The 13,763-nt window shown below is 40.9% G+C and overlaps 1 protein-coding gene across 1 annotated transcript in view; it reads right to left on the bottom strand.

The window, feature by feature from the left end:
• htr1d (5-hydroxytryptamine (serotonin) receptor 1D, G protein-coupled) overlaps window positions 1-13,763 on the bottom strand; it is a 79,307-nt gene that overhangs the window by 59,761 nt on the left and 5,783 nt on the right. The gene's annotated exons all lie outside the window — the stretch shown is intronic.

Here is a 13,763-nt window from a genome sequence, read left to right as displayed (position 1 = left end):
TTTGTTCTTCCACCTGTGACCGCGTACACCACCATTACACTTAGGTTGTATTTATTCTGCTGGGTCCAAGAAGGAGTTGACTTAGATCAAGGTTTAAAGTACATTTGGAGGAATTGTAGTATAAATTTAGGAGTTTCAGAGTAGAGTGATCACATAATCTCCAGCCCAGTCCACTCACTTTATTGACTTTCTGTCAGTAACGTTCCCCAATCAGCGCCTCACTAGTCTATATCAATGACGTTCCACTTCCAGGATTGCTCCGGTGCTGCAGGAAATTCCGCCGGATGCATGCATGTCCATTTCCTTCCGCTTTCTTTGTGTTGGAACTTTGAACTCTGGTGGATTTATGAGGACTATGGTAGACTGCTCCTCAGATCTCAGCAGGGTAAATTGAGACAGCTAGCTAGACTCTGTTCAAACTGAGCTTTCTCTCGCACGACTATTTTACAGCAGCTCCATGCAGAGCTTAGCGCCGCCCATGACGATTGTGATTGGTTTAAAGAAACTCCAATTAACCAGAGCACGTTTTTCTCCCATCCCGGAATGCTGTGTGGAGTAGCCAGACCCTCCTCCGCTCCAGTGTGTGGATGGTCTGGCAAAGTGAGACTAGCACCTCACCAACACTGATGTGTTTGTTACCATTTCCAAATTTTTTTCTCTTAAAATCCTCACTGCAAACAGTCGGACAGGGAGCCTTCTTCTGAGTGATCGCCATGTGTTTTGGATTTTCTATATGAAAGGGATCAGCGGTTTTTGTCCTCTTTTTTTATACCTCCCTCTTATTCCTGTCAGAAAGCCGTTGATTGTGTTTCCTGAGTCCTTCTTTAATCTCCCAGCGATGAGATGGAAGACGTGGAAAGTGTATTTTCTTGCTTTCTGTCTAAGTCTGGAGGCAATCTGTCAACTCAATCCCCACCAACCTTGTGTGTGCTCCTACTCATTACGCCTGTCACCATTCAACTGTGTGAAGTCAGCCATGGTGGTCTCCATCCCTTTTCACGCCTCTGTGGGTTTCTCTGCCTGGGAGGCTGCTTTTCTCTGTGCAACTTCAGTGAGGTACCAGTGATACGAATTAGGGCTACTACATGAGGTTACAGTTACCATTAACTGTGGTCGACAGACCAGGGGTGGTACTGGGGATGATCATTACACAACTCTACAAAGATAAGCAAAGTTAAAAAAAAAAGTTTTATACAAAACTCTGAAGCTTTAAATGGTCTTGTCAGGCTGTTAAGGCCTGCATACATCACCACCTGAAGTACTGAACCATGAAAGTGAGTGAAAAGCTTCTTTTGAATGTGATCTTGTTGATTCAGCCTTAAGGCAGAAAATCAGTTATTGTAGGTTTAAGTTACTGCTCTTGGCAATTGTTCCCTGTGAATCAGTATCAAATGTCACTTGGGCTACTACAGATTGGTTATGGCAAAACAAAACCAAAACAAATCAAATAAACCTTCCCTCCAAACAAGAAACTGGGTAACATTAACACAATGAAGTTAAACAAAATGGCAATTCTATATAATAATCAGGCTAGTCCCCACAGTACCAATTTTGGTCAAAAATTAATTAAGAGCAATACTCTGATAATCATCTTGATGATAATCATCAAGCAGGTGAACTAGCAGTTTCCCCTGTTTTATGTCACTTCAAATGGAAGACTTAAGTTAGTCAAAAGAAGCTATTTGAATGTCAAATACTTTTGTTTGTTGTTGGCCTAGAAGTTCATCTCCGAGGTCAGGGTACCAGGAGACGGCATCAGAGAGAGCAGTTTGGCTGTTCTTTTAGAGTTATTGTGTGTATTTATAAACACTCAGCAGAGGGTTTATTTAACATCTGCAAATGCATCAAAGCAGAAGCAAAGCAGTGATTAACATAATACATTGCCTCATGATAAACCACAGTTTGAGTCCATCAGGTGGAAAATGCTTATGTCTTCAATCCCCACAGTAATCATCTACATTTTATTGGTATATTTTTGTCTGCACTGAACGCTGCACTGTTGACATTTGATTGCAGCATGTTCATCATATAACTCCATAAGTCCGCAGCTATTATCTGCTGTGAATGTGCAGCTAGGCATCCTGCCAATGTGATTCTGTTCTAATTATTTAGGCAGTCTTAATACCAGTGTGTGTGACTTATTGCACATTTGTATCCCTTTGAGGGTAATGACGCGTATATCATAAATTGGCTCCTTTTTTTTAAGTATTCACCACAAGGCCCATCAAGCCATATGAATTACATTTTAAGCAGCACAAAGTTGTTCTCCTATAAGCCCTTAAATAAGTTGAAGCAGCACTCATAAATGCAATGCAACTGTTCTGCATCCGTTCACATCAATCAGTCACATGAAGGTTGTAGTTGCCCCACCTCCTGTTCATCAGTTTGGTAAAACATGTCTGTAATTTATCCATTTGTGTGTGAGTGTGTGTCTACAGCCAATCACACAGTATATCTTTAGTATATTTTATTGTATAGCAGCTTTAAGATGTAAACCTGTGGCTCTCTCTAGGTTATTTTTTTTAATCAGTTGATTTATTGAGTCAGTTATTTATCTTCCACTCCTAACAGACCTAGACATGACAGAGTTTCAGAACTCTATTAACTTCTATCCTTTGTGTAAATCTCTGTGTTTGAGAGCACAGCTGTATTAAGTTGTCACACACAGGATTTATAGTTGTGAGGCTTGTAAAAGACTCCGGTGAAAGCCGTAATTTGTGGCTTGTAAGTATGACCGCTCAAACACTGTGCTATATGCCTGCATAATGACAGATTACAATTAAATCAATGCAAATAATTGTCTGCTCAAGAATCATTGTTAATATGTGACATGCTCACCTCTGATGACGATTATGATGATGAACAATATATTTCCTGTTTTACTTTTCAGGTTAAAACCCTTTTAAATTCTCCTCAGGGTAATTGCGCCTCATCCTATTAAAATGTATTTTATAAATTCATAAAACCAGAGGTGTGCCTGTTATTGTCACGCAGGTGGGTGCTAGGCACAAGGAATTGGACCCAAATGAAGACAATTGAACAGACAGGAGCCATTTAGGGATTTATTTAAGGTGTGATATAAGCTTACTGGCAAGTCCAAACACAAGTAATTAGTTCCACAGGATAGCAGGAATAGGGCAGGGAAAAGTTCTGGTAGATAGGCAGGGTTCAGGTAGAGGTCCAGTTTCAGATAACAGAGTTCAGGTTGCAGAGTTCAGAGGCTAAAAAGCAAGACATGAAGCAACCAATGTGGGAGTGAGGCGACTGGGACAGCCAAAAAAGTCAGAGGGCATCTGGTGGACAGGTAGAGAATGGCAATGAATGGGTTTGGGGATGTGGCTAGGAACAGAGTGGCCAAAATGTGACAGCTATTGCAGTATCTGCTGATACAAAGTAGCAATCCAACACTTGATCATTCTGATCCTTTTTATGTAAGGTAAGATCATGGTGGGTATTGCTTTGGGGATCATCAGAGAAGGGATTTTAGAGTCTTTTGAGCTCCTGTGAATATTTAAAATTAACAGCATAACAGTGTGCATAGCTGTTTTCTTTTTTGGGTCTAGTGCCTGTTATTTAGCTTTGGATGCTACAACGCTCCCTTTAGGTATTTGAGCGCAGACGGCTACCAATGTAATGGGGCAAAAATTAGAAAAGGTTAATTGCCCCCGAGTTCTCATTTCACACCGTGTGTTACACATAATGATACACGCCTGATATTCCTCTGGGTTTGTAGCTCACAGGAGGCTGAAGTTCAAGCAGCTTGTATTTGGTCTAAACTGAGTCACACATCATTTAGTTTGTGGACACCAACAAACACTGCAGGATCTTTTAATCAGATGCAGCATCAACATTTTTTTTAACAGATTTTGTGTGTTTTACATGCATATTGAGTACATGTTTACAGCCTATTTATGATCAATGTTACCTCAGAGATTTTCTCTGTACTTTACTTGTTTTACCGTACGCAGCACGCAGTCTTATCTTTATTTATATTGTCTATATTTCCTGAACAGTGAATATTAGAAGGAAAACCAAAGCACTCCCTCTCCAACTTCACAGTATGTCATAAGGGTAAACATACTAATTTTGCTGTATGTGAAAAAAATAAGTTAACCTTAAAGGCATCAATAGATATTTATTCATGCTGATGTCCAATACAGTCAGGAATTCCTATAGATTAAAAAGTGAATTTCATACTCCATACTACAGTCAGATTACTTTTTTGTATTTGCGATCAAACTTAATAATTATTTGTACAGTTGTTTTTTTTTAAATGTTGTACTAATGCACTTCTTAAAGATAGCAAAGCAGAGGAAAGAGCAGCCGAAACCTCACATATCGTCACCAGTAAATCACTTTTTATTCAATCCTTCCTTTAACCCTACTTCTTTCAAATTAATATTCTAATTGTTGTTGACAATTTAACTGGATCATAACGTCTGTGACACTTTTGTTTTTTAAATGCTAATGATTTAAATGCAAATGTATCTGCCCCTTTGTTTGGTTTTTCATTAAAGTTGAAGTTTATTGTGAAATGCTAAATTAATGAAGCATCGACCTTTGTGTCATGAATCGAAATCTCTTTAGAAAGCTAAACGTTTCTTCTGTTGGCACATGACACTTTGAAAAATGCAATTTGGTGGACAAAATATTTAAACTGTATTTGTGCTGTAACCTTGCCATTATCACCTGGACCCCTACAGAGAACTGTGACATTGAAGAAAAAAAAAAAAAAGATAAAATATGTTTGCAGATGAGTTTGAATTATTTTCTTCACTTCATGAATGCAAACCCAAACAATAATGAATCTCAGCTATTAATCTCATAATCAGGGTAATTTCATGCATAGCTAAACAGATATGTCACAGTCAAGTAGTGCTGTGATATTGATTACAGATTAAGTAGACATCACTATCATCACTGGGCATAAGCAGTTAGTTTTGTGTCAGTGTGTTGGCTCTCTAACCTCCAAATGTGTCAGATTGATTACACTGTAACTAAAAGAAAGCAAATGATTCAGCCAATGGAAAACTATTTTACTGTGATTCTCTGAGGCTTAAACTTAATGGTTCTGAAAGCACTTACTACGCTCAACGTGTAAATTACACTCACTCATTTGCTCTCCCATCATCACCTCAAAATTAAAGATAAAATAGATAATATTCTGGGCATTACAAACTAGGTTGAAAAACTCACATGCAAGCCTCCATTTGCACACTGGTCATACTGTACAGTACAGCTTTCATTCTCATAAAGCTCATGGTATGTCATCAGACAATCATCACAGACAGATCACCAAAAAACCTTTTCATGATGCAATGTGTTTGCCTAACCATCCTCACTAATGTAAAACAAATACTGAGATATCTTTAAATGGCTAATTTCTATGCAACAGCAAAGCATTTACTGAGTGCATTTACATGCAAAGTATACATTTGAGGCATTCAAATATTGCGTTTATGGGTTGGCACATGAAAATAGTGTATTCTGTTTACTATAACCAGGAAAAGCCAATCAACATAAAAAAAAGAAAAAGAAATCTAGCTTGGATTTGCCAGTATTAACTGACCTGTAAACCGTCTTCAGTGTATTGTTGAGTTCACAATAGACTTATTGTTGGAGCTATGCATGCAGCCTCTCAGTTGTAAGCATCCAAATAATGATACACTCATGAAAACATGTTAATAAATAGAGCGTTGTTATTCAGATATACATGTATGAGAGATGCATATCTGACTACAAGACTTACTAAGTCTGTTAGATTTAGTAAGTCTGTTAAGTTAGATAATCACACCTCCTCAACAATCCCCCTGAACACCGGTGTACCACAGGGATGTGTGCTGAACCCTCTCCTTTACTCCCTCTTCACCTACGACTGCACACCTGTACATGGCTCTAACACCATTGTAAAGTTTGCAGACGACACTACGGTGATCGGTCTCATCAGCAACGATGAGACGGCCTACAGGGCGGAGGTCCAGCACCTATCCTTGTGGTGCACTGACAACAACCTGATTCTCAACACCACGGAGACCAAAGAGCTCATTGTGGACTTAAGGAAGTCTAAAAGCTGGCACACACTCAACGGGACGGAGGTGGAGTGTGTCACCAGCTTCAAGTTTCTGGGTGTTCACATCTCTGAGGACCTCTCTTGGACTCTCAACACCTCTACCCTGATGTAGACTCAAGACCGGAAAGCACTGCAGAGGGTGGTGAAAACTGCCCAATGCATCACCGGTTCCTCACTCCCCTCCATTGAGACCATCCAGGGCAAGCGATGGTTGCATAAGGCGCGCAGCATCATCAAGGACTGTTCTCAACCCAACCACAGACTATTCACCCCACTCCCATCCGGGAGGCGTCTCAGGTCTCTTTGCACCCGTACCAGCAGGTTCAGAGGAAGCTTCTTTCCTGGGGCTGTCAATCTACTGAACTCTAACTCTGCATCCCGGTGACAATTTAACCTACTAAGCCACTAAAATTTTACAAAAGATGTCAACCTGGTGGTGGCACTAGATGAAAAGTCCAGGGATCACCAAAGTCATTAGAATCCATCCTCTGGGGACCAAGAATGTCTGTACAAAACGTCCTGGCAATCCAATATTTATGGAGATATTTCATTCTGGACCAACCGACGTTGTCATCTCCATGTCATACCATGACTCCGCTCATAGCAGAGAACAACCAGTGAGGAGCTTGTGTATACCTTTTAACTCAGTGGGAAATTGAGGTCATACATATCGTCCACCTACTCAGCAAGTCTTTGCTCTCACGTTGATCTGAGAAATGAACAAATTAGTCAGCGAGAAGGAAAATGTACGTTTGACTAATTCCCATCTCAAATTGCTTCATCCGATTGCTTTCAGATGCTGACATGTAGTCATGTCACGTGCACAATCTCATAATACATCCAGAGCCCTACACTGATTATCTATTCATTTACAACTCTGTGTTGCCTCAATGGGAGTCCTGAGTCTGCTGAGGTTATATTTCAACTCTCTGCCTCTGTTGTTCGAAGATGGTTAGACACACATGGTTGGTCACTTGCTGCTAATAGTTTTACAAATGAGTAAAAAACTCTCTCCCTACATGCATCCATGTAGGTGGAGGCAGATACAGCGAAGCTGCCCAGTAAAATAAACATAACCCCTCTGGCAGAAAAAATCCTCTTCAGATTACTAAATACAGGGAGGTGTAGGGTAAAAAACACTTTAATGCCAAGAAGCAGGCAGAGATCAGAGGTTGTATGGACACTCTGTTCTGGTAGTTTTCTAGAGTTCAGATAACAAATGGTCGGAGTAATTAAACATCAGAGCAGGAGGAGGAGGACTGACAATCTACAGCCAGTAGCACAATGGCAAAGAGGTTATATATGGAGCAGCTGATCAGGAGGAGATGTTCCTCTGGGAAACCGCACTCAACTGCTTTGCAACAGAGGATGTCCTGATATACAGAAATATGGAGGGTTGTAAATCTGCTGACTGGAGTCTGAGAAAAGGAAGGAAGGCAGAAGAGAGAGAAAGGAAACATTGTGGACATAGAGAGACATTGTAATGAACGCAATAATAAAAAAAAGTTAATTGATGCTCTTGTGCTTATTGCAATTTGTTATTTAACTTCTGTTTTTCCCATGTAACTCTGCCTCCAAATATCTTTCATTTACTATCATACAATGCTAGCAGTGGGGCTCCAGAAATTACTTATTTATTGAAGAAGCTGAAAACACTGTAGTTTCACCATTATGGCAAACATGTAAGCAAACAATTGCTTATTTACCCACCCATCAGACATGGGTCATTATTGGCATTCATTCAGAACAGAAAACACTAAAGTTGTGTGCCCGTGAAACCACAACAATAAGCTGAAACACGGTAAAAACCTCTGTAGAGCTGAGGGATCTGCTTGGTTGACGTCATTTTCTGTGGGTTTATCACTACAAAGAAACTCTTTCACGTTACACTTAGTCATTTGACCCACTGCTTATATTTTTGGCAATTTTGGTATACCAAACCGAATAACACGTGGAACATGTGATACAAACACTAAAATGGAGGTGGACTTAATAGCTTTTTTTTCCTAGAGCTTTAGATCATGCTTTTTAGTCAGCAGATTGTTGAATATGAATGTATTTTGTAGGAGACAGGGTTGGCCCCTGTACTATAAGAGTTTGAATACAGATGCTGTTGGCATGTAAGCATGGTAGAGGTTTAGAAACATTGATCAGGAGGAGATTATTCTTGAGTGAGTGACTCCTGATGACCGTATTACCAAGAGCCATTGATGCCGTGGCTCGAAATAATCACCGTGTCAGCACCATCAGGCTGGGTAAATGGCACAGTAATAGCAGTGAAGGAACCGGGCCCTTTCTCTGCAGCACTTTGACACTCCTTGACACACTTTGGGCTAGATTTATCAAGCAGTTTGCGCCTGTTTCCAGGCGCTAATTGGTCGCAAAGACGGACGTAACCGATGTGGGCTATTTACAAACAGGGCGCACTTGGGTAAAATCGCAGATTGTCTGCCACATGAGCGAGAAGAGACAAGTTGCGCTTTCAATATGCGTTCGTGGGAGGGTCGTGGGGAAAGTGGGAGTTCCACCCAAAAAGGTGGGAGGATAAGCGCAAAGTGCGCCTAATTATATATTCCGTGGTATTTATAAAGACTGTCAGTAAGAGCGCATCTCTATTCTGCGGGGGAAATTCTCCGCCTCTTAAAAGCAGGTCTAAACCAGCCGCAATCGAGTTTCCTCGTAGACCTTTATGCCGCTGTTGAAATGGCAACAGTAATTTGAGCAAGACGAAGACATAGGCGAGGCTGAAAATGTTATTAACATAAGAATCACACTTTGTCAGTGAACACAACATCATTTAGCGTTACAGATCAAGCAGCCATGCAATATATTAGAGTTACTGGAAGAAATCAAAGATGACATTGAATCTCCCACTCAGCGTTCACATTCCATTCCAGCAGTTGTTAAACTCCTCGCTACATTACAAATATTGGCATCAAGATCATTTCAAACAGTCATAGCATCAGCAGTGGGAATATCGCAGTCTGCACTCAGCCATATCATAGCACAAGTACCGCTTCGCTACAGCGCAATTTACGGTATAGTGGGCGGAGAAAGACGCTGAATGCCTGATGGGTGTCAGGGTTGATAAATACTACGCAAAATGTGGAAGCATAGCGTGCGCCATTACCGAACTCGCATTAACAGATGCAGCGCAAACTGCGCTAGTGTTAGTAAATCTAGCCCTTTGTGTCAAAGACAACATTGTCAACGTTCTCCTTTACTATCGTCACAATGAGAAAAGTCGGCCCAACCTTCTTCGCATGCGGTCATTAAATAATCTAAAAAAGCACAAAGTAATTTTCCCATAGATTACGCTAAAAGGTTCTTTCTAAAAAAGGGGGCTTTCACACATGCAGGGCTCGACAGTAACTGTTTTTTAAATACAGTACTGTGCAAAAGTCTTAGGCAGGTGTGAAAAAATGCTGTAAACTAAGAATGCTATCAAAAATATAGATTTTATTTTTATCAATTTACAAATTCTAAAGTGAGCGAACAAAAGAAAAATCTAAATCACAAATATTTGGTGTTACTACCCTTTGCCTTCAAACCAGCATCAATTCTTATAGGTACTGGCAAAAACTCAGGGATTTTGTAGGATTATAGTCCGGTGTATGATCAACCAATTGTAGTATATAGGTAGTTATACTGCATCAGCAAGGTCTCTCCCAGACAAATATTTCAAAGCAGACTGGTGTTTCAAGATGTGCTGTTCAAGCTCTTTTGAAAAAGCACAAAGAAACGGGCAACGTTGAGGATTGTAGATGCAGTGGTTGGCCAAGGAAACTTAGTGCAGCAGATGAAAAACATATCAAGCTTATTTCCCTTCAAAATCGGAAGATGTCCAGCAGTTCCATCAGCTCAGAACTGGCAGAAACCAGTGGGACCCAGGTACACCCATCTACTGTCCGGAGAAGTCTGGCCAGAAGTGGTCTTCATGGAAGAGTTGCAGCCAAAAAGCCATACCTCCGACATGGAAAAAAGGCCAAGAGACTCAACTATGCACAAAAACATAGGAACTGGGTTGCAGAAAAATGGCAGCAGGTGCTCTGGACTGATGAGTCATTAAATATTTGGCTGTAGCAGAAGGCAAGTTGTTTGCCGAAGGGCTGTAGAGCGGTACAATAATGAGTGTCTGCAGGCAACAGTGAAGCATGGTGGAGGTTCCTTGCAAGTTTGGGGCTTTGCATTTCTGCAAATGGAGTTGGAGATTTGGTCAGGATTCATGGTGTCCTCACTGCTGAGAAATACAGGCAGATACTTATCCATCATGAAATACCATCAGGGAGGCGTACGATTGGCCCCAAATTTATTCTGCAGCAGGACAACGACCCCAAACATACAACCAAGGTCATTAAGAACCATCTTCAGTGTAAAGAACAAGAAGACCTGGAAGTGATAGCATGGCCCAACAGACTAGCTAGCAGTACTTACTGCACATGTGCGACTCCTAGCTTCCTGGGTTTCTCCTGTTTTTATTTTTTTTTTTTTTAGCCCTATCTCCCGGACCCCTCCCGGTTTGTTATTTCTCCCGGGAAACTCCCGTAATTTGCATGGGCCAAACTCCTTTATAAATAATCAGACCAATATGTTTGTTTAACCTGACAACCTGTTTGTCTGACCAGTTGCCAGATATCGTATAAAACGCATCCTATTCACACAATCCACACCTATACAATTTTCAATCTGTTTGTCATCTCAACCTGGCAACCTATAACCTGTTGCACAGTTGATCTCTGCGCAAGCGTCACGGAAAGTTCAGACCCGAAAGCGAGCAGATATAAATGGCAGGTGAAGGTGGCGTTTGCGCAACGAAATCGAAATATAGCTGTAAATTTCAACAGTGTTGGGCACAACAATTGACATGCATCTTACCTAGTCATATCAACAACATCCACGCTTTTTGTAAGGTGTGTCGCATTGATTTTAATGTAGCGCACGTCAGGGAAAATGACATTACTCAGCACATTAAAACACACTGGCACCATCGCGCAGTACACTTAACAGTAAACAAGACCCCCGGTCAGGCCGCCATGCCGCCGCACAAATCTCCCTGATTTTGAAAACCAAATGTTGGCAGGTATGGTGCGACTCCCAACAAAGATGGTACAGAAGTGAGATGCCTCACTCTGTTGCTAAAACGGAACGCTCAACACAGGGTGAAAAGAGGAGCTGCAGTACAACAAATAAGGTTTTCTGAAAATTAAACCACATAAACCTATTCTGGTACAACCTCTAAATACAATTATGAACCGGAAAATGAGCATAATATGAGCACTGCCTAAAGTTTAGAATTTTAGTTTAGTAGAAGTTGTTCAACATTTTCATCCTAGCGTTGGTCCGTGTCGAAGACTTTAAATGGCAACATTGGGTTTGACACGTGGAGCTGGAGGGAGTTTCCATTTGACTTCTTTGATATCCATATTCCCTGACAAGTTTTCAGCATTTTCTCATTTGCACAGAGTCAGAATTGTAATGTCTCTGCAGGGCTGACCCCCTTTTGTTGGTGGGCATGTCCCATTAATAGAGTGCTACTTATAGGACAGCCTTGGGACCCTGCTTTTGTTCTTTCCTGTCAATCCCCCCAAAACACCTGCACATCACACAGGAACCGAGAAAAAGCGAGAGAGCAGGAGGAGATGGTTTGTGTTCCTGAATGACTTGTTGATAAAGGAGAAAAACACTTCTTGTGTCAGGTGCATTGGGTGAAAGACAGCTCAGCTTTTATTGAAAGAGTGTCGAGAGCCTTTAATTCAAAGAAAGAAGAGAAAGCCGGGAAGAGAGAAAATCATTGTCAGGATGATGAATGCACCACACACACACACACACACACACACACACACACACACACACACACACACACACACACACACACCATAATGTATGTGAAGTTTCATCTTGTAGCAATATATTTCCTTCTCTATAAACAGATACAATCATTTGCATTCCATTCATCTATGTGTCTGTCTGTCCATCTGTCTGTCTCTCTGTGCCCATGTGCTTGTGAGCCTGTGAATGTGTGTCATCTTATTCCGGCTAAATGCTAACAGGCACTTGCAGATTAAGAAAATTGCATTGAACAATGCTTCATAATAGACTTTAGCTGTGTGCTGCCAGTGGGGTGACACCCCTATTACTCAGACAAGTGGAGCAAGTCGCAGGAGTGTGTCAGCATGATTAAACTGCTTTAAGGTTAAGATCTGCCACCAAAAACAGAAATAGAGGTGCTATGTGGAGAGATATGCCATGCAAATGTGTTTTCTTCTTCTATCCTCAGTGCAGTCAGAGTCCAGAAGGCGTTTTTTTTTTAAGGTGATGGAAATGCATTCTTTCCGCTTTTTTTTTTTTTTTTTTTTTTTTTTTTTTTTTAAGTCAACCGTCATCCATCAGTCTTTAACTTTTTTGTAATTGAATGCGATTAGATGTATTAAATTCAATTATGTACAACTTGCATAACTTAAAGTGATTCCTGAAGGGAACATTTATCAGTTATGTTATTTCAAATATTTGTACTTAGTTACAGTTTTAATTCTTTTGTAGCAGAATGAATAAAATAAGAGAGAGACCTAAACTAACAGTGAGATATGTAATTAGTAAGTTCAGTAGTGTGAGTGGGTGTATGAGTAAAGGAATTTATGTACGATGTACACACAAGCCAAAACAGCAACCAAAAGCCAGATTGTGTCAAGAGGAGAGAGCACAACTGAACCCAAGAGGCTTTTAAAAGTCAACTGGCCCAAAAGGTGTTGCCAGTGTTACAAATGAACCCAGGAGCTGCCACTCTACTACTTTGCATTGTCAGCAGTGCAGAGGAGGGTCTGGCTAGTACACAGCATTCCGGGATGGGAGAAAAACGTGCTCTGGTTGGTTGGCATGTCTTTAAACCAATCACAATCGTCTTGGGCGGCGCTACTCCCCGGCAGAGCCATGGCAACGCTGCAAAATAACCTCGGGAAGGAACTTGTTTTGGTGGAACATGTATACGTTCAAAAGTGGTTTTAGTCGTGCAAACTCCGATTGGACAGATAGTTTAGCTAGCTGTCTGGATTTACCCTGCAGAGATCTGAGGAGCAGCTAACCATAGTGCTCAGAAATCGACCAGAGTTTAAAATTACAACACAGAAAGCCGAAAGTAACCGACATCCAGCCGTAAAGAGCGACATCCGGTGAAATTTGTGGAACATCGTGGATATAGAGTAGCAGTCTACTAACAGCCCTCTGGCTGGCATGGCGCAAAGGGTCGTCACAACTCCTGCATCTATATTTCAGCACACGCATGTTCGGACATCATTGCTAATCACCAGTCATCCACACCATCCTTATTTTCATTCAATTTTATTGATGAATTCAGTCGGGGTGGGGATTGTGATGGCTGATAACCACACACTGTGTGAAAATACCAGAGCAGGCATTATTGATATTTATTAGTACGGATACATTTCATAAAAAAGAGCAATGGATCCGCTTTAAAAGGAGAGATAAACATTCAATGGAATTTTATATAAACCTTAGGGAAAACCATCTCAAGTGTGTGATAATCTCAAGTGCATGATATAATCCATCTGACTTGAGGACGATAGTTATAATTGTTTTTCAGTTGTGCACAGAAAAGAGCTCTGTTCTCCGATGAATCTTTATCACTGAACACATCGCAGAAGTTGACAAACAAAGCAAAGGAAGACAGTGAAACAGA

Source organism: Perca flavescens, chromosome 20, assembly GCF_004354835.1.
Source record: "Perca flavescens isolate YP-PL-M2 chromosome 20, PFLA_1.0, whole genome shotgun sequence".
Classification (NCBI taxonomy): Eukaryota; Metazoa; Chordata; class Actinopteri; order Perciformes; family Percidae; genus Perca; species Perca flavescens.
This window is presented reverse-complemented; position numbering and strand designations above follow the sequence as displayed.